Source organism: Sarcophilus harrisii, chromosome 3 (assembly GCF_902635505.1).
Source record: "Sarcophilus harrisii chromosome 3, mSarHar1.11, whole genome shotgun sequence".
NCBI lineage: Eukaryota > Metazoa > Chordata > Mammalia > Dasyuromorphia > Dasyuridae > Sarcophilus > Sarcophilus harrisii.
In genome coordinates this window covers 214,073,956-214,089,890 of record NC_045428.1, presented here as the reverse complement: position 1 = coordinate 214,089,890, position 15,935 = coordinate 214,073,956, and the positions used below count along the sequence as shown (strand labels likewise).

The 15,935-nt window shown below is 31.7% G+C and overlaps 1 long non-coding RNA gene across 1 annotated transcript; it reads right to left on the bottom strand.

Annotated features, from left to right (window-relative positions):
• Positions 1 to 1,947: 1,947 nt before the first annotated feature.
• On the bottom strand, positions 1,948 to 14,629 carry LOC116423083. The gene is made up of 3 exons (XR_004233562.1): positions 14,572 to 14,629; positions 9,533 to 9,582; positions 1,948 to 2,050 (listed from the first exon to the last, which is right to left on the bottom strand). It is a non-coding gene; the product is annotated as an uncharacterized LOC116423083 (long non-coding RNA).
• Positions 14,630 to 15,935: the final 1,306 nt, after the last annotated feature.

Here is a 15,935-nt window from a genome sequence, read left to right as displayed (position 1 = left end):
GAAATATAACGTCTAGTTGGCAACCTACTGATGATAAGTGTTTTGACTCTAAGCTATATTAATCCTTAAACACATAGAATCACCAGGACCATGCTCCTAACTCTAATAAAACTTGAAGCCCTTTTACACAGCTTTTGAATCAGCCCTATCCTATTATAATGAATCATAAGATTTCGAGCTGAAAACCACCTTAATTATACACCTCCCCATCCCAATATTGATTGAGGAAACTGAGGTCTAGAGTGGTTGAATGACTTGCCCAGGAACTAGAGTTTCAATATAGGACCTCTAAGACAGGAAGGTAGAAATAATGACATCTATCAGTAAGAGAGACTGTTTACATTTTACAAATAACTTTACAGATATTGTTGTATTGTGGTTTTTATTGTATGTAAACCTCAGAATATCTGTGGGACAGGTATTGTAGGCACTAGTTTTTTTTTTTAATTTTTATAGATGAGTAATCTGAGGCAAAGAGAAATTAAGAGACTTATCAATGATTAGACAGATATATAAGAGCAAAGAGTAGAATTGGAATCCAGTGCTTCCTCAATGTATATCCAGTGCTATAGCCATTTCTCTCTAAAATTTCTGAATTTAGGATCAAAATTTGAAGTTCAAAGCCTGACTTGGCTACCCTGTACTTGTGAGATAGGTGGCATGCTATCTAACTTCTTTAGACCTCAGTGTTATAATTTTTTAATGAAAAAGTTGAAATAAATATCACAAGATGCTTTCTAGCTCTAAATCCAAAATCTTATGGTTAAATACTTTTCAATAGCTTTCTAAACATCAAAATTAAGTCAAAAGGAAAGCCGATTATACTCAAACTTTAGTCATCTCATTTCTATTTTTTTTAATTTGTTTATTTTATAGTAAAATTTCTTATATATTCAAGTATTAATTTGTAGGACAGTTAGCTAGTACAGTGGATTAATGCCAGATCTGGCGTCAGGAAGCCTTATCTTTGTGAGTTCAAATCTAGACTCAGACTCTTACTAGCTATGTGACACTGGGCAAATCACTTAACCCTCTTTGCTTCGGTTTCCTCGTCTGTAAAATGAGCTTTTAAAAAGGTAAACTTTTCAGTGTCTTTGCCAAAGAAAGCCCAAATGAAGGTCCCAAACAATCAGACAGAATTGAAAAAAAAAACAATGGAACAACAACAATCTATTTGTAACACCAATAGTTTTAGTTACCAAGGAGGAGTGGTGGGAACAATAATTTTTATTTGCTTTCAACCATTTTCAATAATTTCTTATATTTTTTAGGATACTATTAGAATAGTGCTTTATATTTCCTGGCTCAGGAATCACTTAACCCAACTTCTTCATTTCATAGATGAGGAACTAAATGACCATAGAAATAATTCAAGTATCTAACTTCAAAAGTCTGACAGCATATAAAAATGGACTAAGTTGGAGCAAAGTTTATAATCTGATATGACTGAACATATACTACCGGTTCTTGGAAGAGCTGCGACGAGAATGATTTCTTAAGAAAATGTTTCGCTGGATACTCCAATTTATCAATGGAATTAGGTGGTTGTTGAATATTTTCTCATTACCCAGATATGAATTTCTCTTCTGGCATAATCTCAAATCAATTCAATAAACATCTAGGATGGAAGGAGAATGGGGAGCCAGTCAAAGAGATCATAAAATGTAGCAGTCAGACATTCAATTAATTTGGGAGAGAACAACAAAATTATACAATTGGAGGAGACAAAGGAAAATATCAAAAGAACAGATAATAATGTAAACTGTTCTAGAGTGGTCAAGAAAGAGAATAACAAAATAAGTTCTATTATAAAATAATATAATATTGTATAAAGCAAGGTATAAAGACTGTAGTTATTTTAGGGAATAGAAGAATACTAATGAATTTCTCAAAGAAAATCAAGTATACTGTAGTCAAAACCAACCACATCTACCTGTTTGACCCAGAAGGCCAGTGATGGGTCCAGATCTTCATCCTTGGCAGTGAATTTGGGAAACAGGTCTGTGCTCTGTCAACTTATGGTGGTGCACAAGATAAGTGGGCAGCTGCTCTGGAAGTCAAAAGGTTAGTATCAAAGGTCAGATAGTAATCATACCCTGAAACAATCCAAGAAGCATCTGTGCAAACTTGGCAGTAGTAGAGATTTATATTTTAACAATATAGAGTTTAAATCTTGGGAAATTGCATATAAGCAGCATAGTTTTATATATATATATATATATATATATATATTTATATATATATATATATATGCCTCATTGAAATCTCTCCAGACTAGTTCAGATAATCTTATTCAGGATACAATTTATGATTTATAAGCTCTTTTTCCATCATAGAAAACTGGACTTTATGACCTTGGGTTAATTTAACTTTACAATCCAGAATTCTCCATTCTTTTTTTCCATAATTCTCCATAATTAATTCAAATAAAAATGATAATATGCTCATGTTCTTTGATGAAACTAAATTAGACATAGAGCTTATTTTTAAAGTTCTTGCATTCTTTTGCAGAGAGGAAAAAATAATATGTGTGTGTGTTCTACAAAATAAAGTGTTTTGAAAGTTAGAAAATTCAAAATATGAGATAGGCATATATATGTGTATATATATGTTAAAGCTCTTTATTTTCAAAACATATGCATGGGCAATTTTTCAGCACTGACCCTTGCAAAACCTTGTGTTCCAAATTTTCCCCTCATTTCCCCCACCCCCTCACCTAGGTTGCAAGTAATCCAATACATGTTAAATATGTTAAAACAGGTTAAATTTAATATATGTATACATATTTATATAATTTTTTTGCTGCACAAGAAAAATCAGATCAAAAAGAAAAAATGAGAAAGAAAACAAAATGCAAACAAACAACAAGGAAATGAGTGAAAATGTTATTTTATGATCCACACTCAGTTCCCACAGTCCTCTGGGTGTGGATGACTCTCTTCATCACAAGATTTTTGGAACAGGCATCAATCATGTCATTGTTGGAAAGAGTCATGTCCATCAGAATTTATCATTGTACAATATGGGTATTGCCATGTACAATGATCTTCTGGTTCTGCTCATTTCACTTAGCATCAGTTCGTGTAAGTCTCTCCAGGTCTCTCTAAAATTATCCTGCTGATCATTTCTTACATTAATATTCCATAACATTCATATACCATAACTTATTCAGCCATTCTCCAACTTATAGGCATCCACTCAGTTTCCAGTTTCTTGCCACTATAAAAAGGACTGCCACATTTTTGCACATGTGGGTCCCTTTCCTCTTTTAAGATCTTTTGGGATATAAGCCCGTAGAAACACTGCTGGATCAAAGGGTATGCACAGTTTGATAACTTTTTGAGCATAGTTTCAAATTGCTCTCCAGAATGGCTGGATCCATGCACAATTCCACCAACAATGTAAGTATTCCAGTTTTCCCACATCCCCTCCAACATGACTCATTATCTTTTCCTCTCTTCTTAGCCAATCTGAGAGGTGTGTAGTGGTACCTCAGGGTTGTCTTAATTTGCATTTCTCTAATAAGAAATGAGGCCTTCATCAGAACCCTTGATGTAAAAATGTTGTCCCAATTTATAGCTTCCCTTCTAATCTTGTCTGAAATAATTTTGTTTGTACAAAAATGTTTTAACTTAATATAATAAAATTACTTATTTGGTATTCAATTATGAGTTCCAGTTCTTTTTTTTTAATCACAAATTCCTTCTTTCTCTACAAATCTGAGAGGTAAACTATCCTATATTCTTCTTATTTGCTTATATCACTCTTTATGTCTAGATCATGAGCCCATTTTGATCTTATCTTGGTATATGGTGTTAGCTATGGGTCAATGCCAAGTTTCTGCCATACTAGCTTGCAATTTTCCCAGAAGTTTTTGTCAAATAATGTGTTCTTATCCCAAAAGCTGGGGTCTTTTAGTTTGTCAAGCACTAGATTGCTATAGTTATTGATGATTTTGTCCTATGAACCTAACCTATTATACTGAATGACTACTCTATTTCTTAGCCAATATTAAATGCTTTTGATGACCACTGCTTTATAATATAATTTTATATCTGGCACAACTAGGCCACCTTCATTGGCATTTTTTTCATTAATTCCCTTGAAATTCTTGACCTTCTGTTCTTCCAGATGAACTTTGCTATTATTTTTTTCTGGATCTGTAAAATAATTTCTTGGGAGTTTGATTAGTATGGCACTAATTAAGTAGATTAATTTAGGTAATATTGCTATTTGTACTATATTCATTTGGTCTACCCATGAGCACTTGATATTTTTCCGACTGATTAGATCTGACTTTATTTGTAATTTTTGTTTTGTAGTTGTATTCATATAGTTCCTGACTTTCCCTTAGCAGATAGATTCCCAAATATTTTATATTATTGACAGTTATTTTGAATTGAATTTCTCTTTGTATCTCTTGCTGATAGGTTTTGTGGTTATATAGATATGCTCTAATACATCATCAATTTTTGTATAGGTTCCATGAACTGCCAAGAAAAAAAAGTTTACTCTTTTCTCTCTCCATTCAGTTTTCTCCATTCTGTTTACCTCCTTAACTTCTTCTTGCAGCTCTCTTAACTTCTCCTCTAGGAATTTGGATGCTATGCCACTTGGTGCATATATGTTTAATATTGATATTGCTTCATTATATATGGTACCCCTTAGCAAGATATAATTTCCTTCCTTATCTCTTTTAATTAGATCTATAGATTAGGCCTATTTTTACTTTTGCTTGATCTGAGATCAGGATCACTATCCCTGCTTTTTTTTTTTTTTTTTTTTTTTTTTTTTACTTCATCTGAAGCATAATAAATTCTGCTCCAGCCTTTTACCCTTAATCTGTATGTCTCACTCTGCCTTAAATGTGTTTCTTGTAAACAACATATTGTAGGATTCTGGCTTTTAATCCAGTCTGCTGTCTGCTTCTATTTTATGGGAGAGTACATCTCATTCACATTCATAGTTAAAATAACTAATTTTATATTTCCTGTCATCTTATTTATTCTGTTATAATTTTCTCTTTCCTTTTCCCTTTCCCTCCTCCCCCGTATTTTGCTTCTGACCACCATCTCCCCTCAAACAGATGTTCCCCTTCAGAGCCGTTCCCCCTTTCTTATACCTTTCCCCTAGTACTTCTCTTTTGCCTTCTTTGTTTTCCCCTTTCTCCTACCACTTCCCTATAAAGTGAGACAAGTTTCTCTGTGAAACCAAATTTTTTTTTAAGATTCACACATTGTGCATCTCCCTTCCTTCTTTTCCTCAGTTTAATTGGTGTTCTTTGAGATGTAATTTACATTGTTTACCTCCTCTTTCCAGTACAATCCCCTTTCCACCTCTAGTTTCTTTTTCATATTATCATAATAAAATCAAATTATACTCATAGAAATATAGTTCTCTAGAGTTCTTTCCTCTTTACCTTTTTATGCTTCTCTTGAGTTCTGCATTTAGAGACCAGATTTTTGTTCAGCAGTGGTCTTTTCATCAAAAACAAACAAAAAAGGAGGAAGAGAACATGAGGACAGGGGAGACAATATCTGAAAAAATTGTAGTACATAAATGTCATGAATATTATTGTACCCTAAACATTGACAAAAGAGACCATTCCAAAGAATTCTGGGAAGTATGAACTTACACAAAGAAATGAGCAAAGCCAGGAGAAAAACAACTTCCAAAGATTTAAAACTTTTGATCAAAGTAAAAATCAAGTCATGTTTCCAGAGAACTCATAAAGTATATTGACTACTTTCAAACCAATAAATAAGAGACTCAAGAGGAAAAAAAAAGATATTGTTTAGGCAAATAGCTGGTTTTATCCATTGTGTGAATTTGTTTTTATTGATAATATTTATTTATTAACTATTCTTTTCCATTTCTGTTGTTCTTATTGGTAGGTTGAGTTGGGTTGGAAGGGGAGAAAAGCATAGGAGAAAGGAAATTTAAAAAAAAAGAAAAGGAGAAAAGAGGAGAGCCATTCAAGCATATTTAAAAGTAAAAAGGAGAAAGAAGAAAGTTTAGAAGAGAGCACAAGCAGAATGACTTTGAATTTATTACATTCTTAAAAAAACAATATGGAATAGACATTCACAATTTCACATGTAATAAATTCTATTTTATGCTCTACTTTGTTTATTTGCTTGTTTTTCTCCCCCAAACATTACTCTGGTGGTATGAGAATGATTTGTCCTACAGGCCATTAAGGCAGCTGAAGCTGTGGAACATTTAGAGTTTTGTTTAGATATCAAATATGTCAAGGTTAATCTTTCAATCTAGACACATGTTGAGATATTACCCCATGGTGCCATTGGTCTTCTTTAAAACAAAGGATAAACAACAGCACTTAGTCCCAGCATTTGTTCCCAGCATGTGTTTTTCTATTGGCTTGGGATTTTAATTCTTAGAAAGCTATAATATTCTAAATTTGCAGCCTGATAAATTGAAAGGATATTTTTTTTACCTTTGGGATGGGCAGCATGGCATATTGCATAGAGCATAGAGCACACATATTAAAGTTGGAAGGCCTAGAATCAAGTGGTGCCTTTGACATATATTGGCTGAGATCCAAGTGTTTCCCAGATATTATCTCATTTAATCCTCAGAAAAAAAAAAAAAACATCATGAGGTAGGTGGTATTATGATCATCATTGAGATGTTGTGATTTCAAGAAGATTGAGGTTATTAAATGTTCTGTTTATTTTCCATAATATTATCCAAATGATATTTTTTCTCCTACTTATTTCTGCAGCTAGTCCAGAATTCTACTTGCATCACTTGTCCAAAGCCATCTACCTTGATCTTGCAATTGTATAAGATAAAGCATAGCAGATCCTTCCACAAAATAAAATATAGAATTGAGACAATTATACAGATCAATTAAGGAAAAATCTCTACTTTAACCTATAAAATTTTGTGACTTTTTACATTTTACACTAAAAAAACTTTGTCTTCAGGAAAGATGCAACTTTCAAATGTTTTTTCCTACTGTTCTTAAGTTTGTAACATTCCTTCCCCATTAAAAATTCATAATAGTAATTTTAGCTATACATACATGATATATATGGGGTGTGTGCATATATATATATATATATATATGTATGAAGTTATTTATACATATATACACATACTCAAGACATTAAAATCTGTTTAGACTTTACCAATAATATTTGGTCTCATTGATTATCAATTGTGTTTTCTTCTACAAGGCAGAGTAAAATGTTTTATTTTCACTTACTTTCACCCTTTAAAAACTACTTTTTAAACTTTTCATAAGAAATAAAACGTTGGTTCAACTCCAATTTAATTTAGAAATGGTAAAGTAGCTTTCTCAGAAGTACTAAATATTTGCCTTATGGGCTCAGCTGAATCTAGGTTATTTGGCTTTAAATAATCTTTCATGTGTCATAGAAACAAGACAGTTAGCAATTCAATTGCCAAGGCTTTTGAAATAAACATTAGTATTTCTTTTCACTTGATTTCATAAAACACCTGGTATCATTGTTACAGATATGCCAAACATATTAGATTTGAAATAAATAGTACTTTCAGTTTGTCAGATGATCAGATTTTTGGCATATAATATATTAGCTGTAAGCAAGTAGTTTTATGATCCCAAGGAGATCTAAGCAATATTATTCAAACTAGGATTGAAATAAAAAAGAACTGAAATGAAAAAAAAAATAAAAATGTGCTATTCTAAGTTTAAAAAAACAATTTTACTGTGGTCGATTTCAATATCGCATTGATCTGGTTACATCATTAAATTATTCCCTTTGGCTCTGTAAGGTTTATGAGAGAAAGGATTAAGCTTGATTCTAGAGCATTTCAAACATAACCAAAATGGTTTCTTACTCTGTCATAGTAGGCCTCAAACCATTCAGAACCAGCTTGTGTGAGACAATCTCAAGAGGCATTTTTCTAAACTCTAAAGACATTTTCTAACAAAGATCTAATTAAGATTATTGAAATTTTGTTTTCATAAATTATTTTCATAAAAAATAAATGACTGAAAAGCTTCCTCCCTCTTTGTATGATAGGAAAACATCATTTTTAGAATTTAATTAACTATACTACATGTGTGCTAAAATATTATAACTTGGAATAAAGGATTCTTGCCAGGAGAAAAGGATTTATTTCTTTATTCATTCATTCATGCACTTTATTCATTCATATATATATATATATATATATATATATATATATATATATTTTTTTTGACGCAATTGGGGTTAAGTGACTTGCCCAGGGTCACACAGCTAGGAAGTGTTAAGTGTCTGAAAACAGATTTAAACTGAGGTGCTCCTGACTTCAGGACTGGTGCTCTATCCACTGCACCAACTAGTTGCCCAAGGAGAAAAAGGTTTTTTTTAAATGTTGGGAAAAATCAGTTGAATCATTTCTTTTTATATAGTAGTTTAATAGTTAAGGAACCAGTTTCTCCCTTGTATCATTATACTCTTATAATAAGTTAGCTGCAATTTTTTATTGCCATGAAAATAGTACATTACTGATAACAGTAACTCTTTTTATATTGTTGACTTATACACAGTAGGAATTATACATGTATGTACATATGTATGTACATGTATGTATATAGTTGAACTGCACAAAATTTATTTGGATTGTGTAGTCTATATGAGTTCTCGTAATATTCAAAACTGTTCTTTATTTTAAATATTTTCTACTAAAGAGAAATTTACCACTCTAAACCTTGAGCTCCTCCCTATTTAACAAAATTGCTAAGTGTTTTTAGGATTTATTAATTTATTAATTGTCTATTAATTGACTATTTATTGTCATTATATTTTATATAGTCAAAATTGTATTTTCCTAGATCTTCAGTCTTTGATTTCCCCAGAACTTTATGTAGACATGAATCTTTTCTCCACTGAAGATGATTTGAACTAATTGAACACATTATATTCTTTTCGCTTTGTCCAAGTTGTTTTTTTCATTATGTATTTTTTGATTATGTGAACATTTGCATCGATGTTTTCCTTCATACTTGAGTGTCTTTTTTGGCATTTAAAGATTATCAATTAATCAATAAACATTTATTAAGTACCTACTATGTGCCAGGCAATGGGCTAAGTATAATCCACTAAATGTTGGCTATTCATATATTACAACATATTCCTATCTTCTGAAGGGTAATTTCTCTATCTTTTGTCTAAATTTTCCCATAACTACTTTCTCCTGTAGAATATTAATGAATTGCACAGAAGTGATGGAAGGAAACAGAGTTAATGATGAATTTTCTCAGAATTCTTCCAGTTTTCTTTCTAATCTTTAAGAGGTTGGGGACATTCAGGTTATGGCTTAGAGGCAATGTAACTAACAATATTTGCTAATGAGTACCTGGCAGTCAACATTTATTTTTATACTTTAATGAAAAATTTTTGATCAAATATTCCTGATCTTTTGTACTAATGATATTACAGCTATAAGACAAGAAATTAGGCAAAATTAGAAAGTGGCAGAAAAATATCTGAATTAGCTAGCTTTACCACAAGCATTCTTATAAAATAGTACTTACTTCTGAGCTCCTTGCTGCTGTTGCTGACTGATTTTTTCTCTAGGAACCAGCTGGAAGGAAAGGTCAAGGTGAATGATATTTAATTTTGTATTTTCTGAAATAATGCTTCCATAGTTTGATTTATGCAACCTAACAGTTGCTGGAGAGTTTTGGAGAGGAGTCATTGTAATTGATGCAGAAAATGATGTTATCTTAAAAAGATTGTTACATAGTGAATTAAATGTATATGGAACAATGGGTTGACACTAATTTAAAATGTTATTAAGTTTCCATAAATCTAATATTTATGACAATACATCAAAAACACATGCCAGTTTTTCCAGAAACCTAATTTGGGAAGGGTAATAGCTACTTTGAATTGAATCCCATTGGACTGAGTGTTGACATAAAGTAGCTTTTATTCTATAATGAAACAAAGTACCAGAGATTTTAACATTTTGGGGATGGTCAAAGGAAGATATAAAGGAGCACGGGAAATCAGGATATTGAATCTTGGGGGGAAATAAAAATGGGGGAGTGAGTAAGAAACCTGGAAATATTTCAAATACACAGAAATATTTTACTCAATACCTAAGCAAAGAGAACCATGGATCTAAAAGCTAAAACAAGCTCCCTGAAATGATTTGCCAAAAGTTTTCATCAGCAAAATATTTAAGAATCTAGATGACCTCTTAAAATAGTTCCAGCTCCAGAGTTCTGTGTCCCTGTTGTTATAGTAAGCAGAAACCAGATTAAAATATCTCCATCCAAAAGCTTGTGGTTCTGCAATGGCATACATGCTATAAAACATGCAAACAATAAGTCCAATCTCCGAAAACAACTGCCAAACACAAAGAAAGATAAATGACTCCTGAAACTAAGCCCATATATAATCATCGGAAAATTAAACTTTATCATACATTTTATTCCATTACCAAATATTTTCATGTAGTAATTAAAATTGAGTTCTTTCAGTGAATATCCTAGGGAGGGGACTGCAAGCATTTTTTTTTTAATTGAAAGCACATTCTAATGTTAAAGCCTTGCTATTTTGATGTGTATAGGGGCCATTTGATCTTTGAGTTCATTATGTGACAAGTCTGATACAGCTCCGATTTCAAATTGATAAAGATACTCAAAAAGAATGTTTTTTTCCCCATTCTAATGTTAAAGCAGAGCAGGAAGTTTGATTTTTTATGATTGTTATAAGGCTTAGGAGAGATAATATATGGTAAGTACTATATAAATATTTTAATAACAGATTTCAAAATTCACTTTTGTAAAGAAGAATTTTTAACTATTAGTCACTCAAAAAACCAAAATGATAGCTCTTGGGAGGCAGGGAGAGTAGACTTACTGGGGGTGTAGCTTTAAATATTACTTAAATATCTAAATATTTGCTTAAATGAAAAACTTTTATGAAAATTTCCCACAAAAAAAATAAAGGCCAAATGATAACTCCATAAGAATGATATTAGAGTCATCACTTAATTGTTGTTATTTAGTTATTTTAATTATGTCCAGCTCTTTGTTGACATCATTTGGAATTTTCTTGACAAAGTTACTGGAGGGGTTTGCCATTTCCTTTTCTAGTTCTTATTATACCTGAGAAAACTGAGGCAAAAAGATATCTTGTTGAGGATCACACAACTAGTAAATGTCTGAGGCTGGATTTTAACTTAGAAAGAGGAGTCTGTTTGACTAGTCACCCATATGAAAGAACTCTCCAGTTTCCTTTAGAAAATAGAGTTGTAAGACCAGCAAAGTTAAAGATTATAATTCTGAGAAACTTACAAAAGTTTCTCTAAAATGAAACATATATGTCTGTCTGTAACACAGTATCTCTTATCTTGGCATAAGCTAGACTATTCTTGGAAACTATAATTATTGGAAACCATTATTATTAAATAACTTTGAAATCCAGAAGAATGCTATATAAATAGTAGTCAAGTAAAAAAAAATTAAGAGCTGGGTTTTAAAATATTGGGGAAATAAACTCTATTATTCGTCTTCAGACATATTTTTTTCAAGCAGACACTCAAATAGCACACCAGCCTACCCTCTACTTCTGTATATTTTCTTGATTGTACTGGTCTCTAATGACTCAACCTTAAACTTCAATAGGACTTTATTTTATGCTGCCCTAATGCACTTACCATACAATATTGCATAATTGTTTTTTATTTCCTTTTTTCTTTACTAGACTGTAAGTTTTATGACCACACTGAAAATGTTTCAACTACATTTGTAATTCCCATAGCTTTAGATGAAAGATGGAAGGACAGGGCCAAGATAATGGAGAGAAGCCAGGAGTTGCCCAAGTAATCCCCACCAGCTACCAGTCACCACTCACCAGCACCTCCAGCCCAAGCATAGAAAGCCAATGCCTAGACTCTTCTCTTTCTAAAAAAGAAGCTTGAGACAGTCTCCAACATGTTCTAGAACCAAACTCAACTTTTAAAAATGAGCAAAAGACCAAAAAGAGCCCTGATCATAGAAAGCTATTATGGTGATAGTGAAGATCAAAATGCAGACTCAGAAGAGCATGACACAGTCAAAATAACTATATGTAAAGCCTCAGGGGTGAAATAACTATTGGTCTGAACCCTTAAAAGTCCTTTCAGAAGAGCTCAAACAGGATTTTAAAAATCAAGTAGGAGAGGGAGCAGCTAGTTTGCTCAGTGAATAGAGCACCAGACCTGAACTCAGGACGACCTGAGTTCCAATCTGGCCTCAGATGCTTAACAATTCCTAGCTATGTAACCCTGGAAAAGTCACTTAATCTCAAATGTCTCAGCAAAAAAAAAAAATCAATTAGGAGACATAGAAATAACACTGGGAAAAAAATAAGCGTTATGCTAGAGAATTATGGGGGAGGGGGAGAAGAATCAATAGTTGGAAAAGGAAGCATAAAAATTGAATTGTCCAAATTGGGGGGGGGGAATCCATTTAATAAAACAAATTGCCAATGGCCAAATTGAAACAGGTTAAAAAAAACTAACTGAAGAAAATAATTCATTAAAAATTAAAACTCGGTAAATTAAAACTAATGACTCCGTGAGACATTAAGAATCAAACAAAATCAAAAGAATAAAATAAAGAAAATATAAAATACCTCATTGAAAAAAAAAATAACTGACCTGGAAAATAGATCCAGGAGAGAGAATTTAAGAATTATTGGACTCCCTAAAAGCCATTATCAAAAAGGCCTAGATAACATCCTTCAAGAAAGTATGAAGAAAATCTGAATTGATAACCTAGAACCACTGGATAAAACAGTAGTTGAAAGACTTCATAGATCACCTCCTAAAATAGATCCCAAAATGAAAACTTTAAGGAATATTATAACAAAATTCCAGAATTATCAGGTCAAAGAGAAAATATGGCCAGTGGTTCCTCCCCCCAAATTATAATATTAAGGAGTCATGATCAAAATTACTCAGGATTTAGTTAGCAGTTTCTACATTAAAAGATCAGAGGGCCTGGATTATGATATTCTGGAAGGCAAAGAAGCTTGAATTGCAAACAAGAATCTATTACTCAGACAAATTGAACACAAAAAGAGAAGATGGATAATCAATGAAATAGAGGATTTTAAACTTTCCTGATCAAAAGACCAAAGCTGAATAGAAGATTCTATCTCCAAATATAAGACTCATGAGGACCATAAAAAGGTAAACAGGAAAAAAAATGTTATTGCATAACATCAAGTTGTTTATATCCTTATAGGGGAAGATAATAATTGCAACTCTTGAAAACTGTATCATTATTAGGACATGTAGAGGGGTATGCTTAGACAGAGGGTATGGTTGTGATCATATCAAAAATTAAGGGGTGAAAAAAGAATTGCATTGGAAGAGGAAAGAGGGTACAGAATAAGGCAAATTTATGTCACGTGAAAAAGTGCAAAAATACAAGTAGAAAAAAGAAAAGAGGGGATGAGCATTATTTGAATCTTCTCATCAGATTTGGCTCAAAGAGAAAATAACATGTACATTAAGTTGGACATAGAAATTTATCTTGCTTTATGAGGAAGTATGAGGGGAAAGGAGAAAGAAAAGAAGGGAAGGGAGGCTGATAAAAGGGAAGGCAGAATTAGGAAGGAAAAAAAAGGAAAGATTGGACCTTATAAAAGGAAGGTGAGATTGAGAAAGGTGTGCATTATGAGCAAAAACACTTGTGAGGAAGAACAAAGTAAAAGGAGAGAGAAGAGTGTAATTGGGAAAAATTAGGATGGAAAGACATACACAGTTAGTAATTATAATTGTGAATGTGAATGGGGTCAACTCAGAAAATAGAAGCAAATAGAATGGCTAATAAACCAGAATCCTACAATATTTAATTTATAAAAAACACATTAAAAACAGAGAGATACACACAGAGAAAAGATAAAAGGCTAAACCAGAAGCAAAAAAAAAAAAAAAAAAAAAAAAAAAAAAAAAAAAAAAAAAAAAAAAAAAAAAAAAAAAAAAAAAAAAAAAAAGCAATGTTAGCAATTCTTATCTTAGACAAAGCAAAAGTAAAACTGTATTTAATTAAAAAAGATAAGGAAAGAAACTACATCTTGCTAAAAGGTACCAGGAACAATGAAGTAATATAAATCCTAAACATATATATGCTAATTTTTATAGCACCTAAATGAGAAGAAATTGTGAATTACAGGAAGAAATAGCAAAACTATATTGAGGAATCTCAATCTCTCTCTCTCTCAGAACTAGATAGATCTAAGCATAAAATGAACAAGAAATAAGTTAAGGAGGTGAATAGATTTTTTTAAGAAGTTAGATATGATGGACCTCTGGAGAAAATCAAATGAGGTTAGAAAGGAATGTACATTTATCTAAGAGGTACATGTCACCAACTCAAAAATTGACCATAAATTATGGAAGAAAAATCTTATAATCAATTGTAGAAAGACAGAAATATTAAATGCATCCTTTTCAGATCCTGAATTACATGTAATAAAGGGCCATGGAAAATAAACCAAAAATCAACTGGAAACTAAATAATCCAATAAAGAATGAGTAGATAATGAAGGATGAACAACAATAAAAGCTTACCTTTTCCAAAAAGGATTTCCTGTTCATCACGATATTGGAGAAAGCTAGAATGTAGCATGATGAGCTTGGGACCAAACAAATAAGATGAGAGTTCATTCATTAGAAGACAGGTCTCATAGTCTGGTTTGTGAGATGATTCTCAGCATTGAATTTTTATTGGATTAACTATCTTGGGAAGCACAATGTATTGACTTTTTTTTTTATTTGAATATTCCTGATTATTTGTGACTTTACACTTTTTAATGTAGTTATTCCAAATTTGTATTTCTTTTGTATTACATTTGTTATTTCATATCCTTTTATCTCTCATCTATTGGGAGATGCAACTTACTCAACCATTTCTATCAAACATTTATACTCATATCATATATTTTCATCATTAATCTACTAAGGAACTTATGTTATTTGACAATTTCTGTCAATTGCTTTACAGCTATATTTCACTAGAAATATTTATTGCAAATATTTTATGTAATCTATTTCCTTTTTATTTAGGATTCATTTAAATCCTTTAATGGAGAAACAATTTTATATCATTATATTGTTTTGTATCCTTAAATTTATTTATTAAATTTCCAACTTCTACATATTTGCTATGGTCAGGTTTTCTTATTTTTAAAATATTTATATAATTGATCCAATTAAAACTTATTGTGGTATATATATAGCATGATATGTAGGTTGAATTACACTTTTCCACTTTGCTATTTTCCCAACATAGGAACAAACAATCATAGATTTTGAGATGGAAGAGATGTATAGAGTTCACAGAGTCCAATTTTCTCAATCTACAGATCAGAAAACTGAGGCCAACAGGGAATGTTGCTTATTCAGGGTCAAAGAGCTAACAGATTTCATGCTGCCTTGCCTTAATAATGAATTCCTCCCCAGCTTTTTGAGATATGAGATTAATCAAGCACCAGTCTACTGAATGTATTTGGATTTAGCTCCAAGGCAATTTTGTTGCACAGTGGTTAGAGTGATGGATCAGAAAGCAAGAAGATCTAAATACAAATTGATTCTCAGGCATTTATTGTGTGATTCTGGCCAAGATATTTGACTTCTGTCTTCCTCAGTTTTCTCAGTTTTACATGGCTAAGAGTAGCATTTATATCACAGGATTATTTTGAGGATCAAATGGGATAATATATGTAATATACCTGATACATAGTAGGTGCTTATGAAATGTTTGCACTCTTATCTTTTTGCTCATAAACTGTTCCATTAAATATGTTCAATATGGGTTATTGACAACTTCTATTCTATTTTATAATTATATATTTATATACTTATACCATCTTTCTACTCATGATATCATCACCTTTGTTAAGACTTTTATCATGTTGGGCCTAAACTACTGCATT